Below are 931 nucleotides of genomic sequence, written 5' to 3' on the forward strand. Positions count from 1 at the left end.
TTAGTGCAGGGGTCGGCAACCTTTTCAAGCGGAAGAGCCAAAAGTTACAATTTTCAAAATGTGCCTGGTTTTAAAGAGCCACTAACATTTTTTAATTTCAAATATTTTATTTTTTTATTAAGATTATAAGTATTTGTGCAAGGATCTGAAGAGCCGCATCTTGATATCAAAAGAGCCGCATGCGGCTCGCGAGCCGCGGGTTGCCAAACCCTGAGCTAGTGCTACCTTCCTTTCAATACTTTTCTTTTTTTCCCTCCAATTTGGAAACGCTTCACGATTCAGCGTGTCATCTCTGCGCGAGGGCGATGCTAATCTTCTCTGTATCGTTCCAATTTTTTCCCCTCCAATAACTAGATATTTAAAGTAAATAAAATCTACAACACCAACAGTAAAGAATTTTAAGTGCAAAAATAATTTTTTTACGTTTACTTTTTTATGTTTTTAAGCTAAATTCATTATCTATATTAAATATTCGTTTTACTTAAAATTTAGAAAAAAAATGACATACACATTCAATGTCCCAAATTTTATCCTAGAAAGTAAATATTTGTTCAGGTAATCGAATAGAATCCCTTCGTGTTTGGTTTAACTAGAATGTGTTCAGATAGATCAGTTGTCTCCCTGTTTGTTCAGGTAAGTAGTGTCCCCTTACGTTGAACGGGACTGGTTGCTCTGCTCGTTCTGTGGTGTAAATGTGTGTACTCTTCCAACGTGTAAACAAAAGCGGTTCACGCGGGCCTGGAAAGAATCAATTACCGTTGTCATTAATCCACACGGTAATGAATTAATATTTTTTTCTCCAGTAGCGATGGTGTTAATTGATGGTTAGTATTACAAATACACACACACTCACTCAGCAACCACACACATCTGTGTATATATATATATATATATATATATATATATATATATATATATATATATATATATA

The 931-nt window shown here is 34.4% G+C and overlaps 1 pseudogene; it reads right to left on the reverse strand.

Moving 5' to 3' along the window:
• Window positions 1-255: 255 nt before the first annotated feature.
• Window positions 256-354, reverse strand: LOC131943171 (uncharacterized; annotated as a pseudogene).
• Window positions 355-931: the final 577 nt, after the last annotated feature.

The sequence above is a fragment of the Physella acuta genome, unplaced genomic scaffold (assembly GCF_028476545.2).
Source record: "Physella acuta isolate Inbredline_101_S28 unplaced genomic scaffold, ASM2847654v3 ptg000444l, whole genome shotgun sequence".
Lineage (NCBI taxonomy): Eukaryota > Metazoa > Mollusca > Gastropoda > Physidae > Physella > Physella acuta.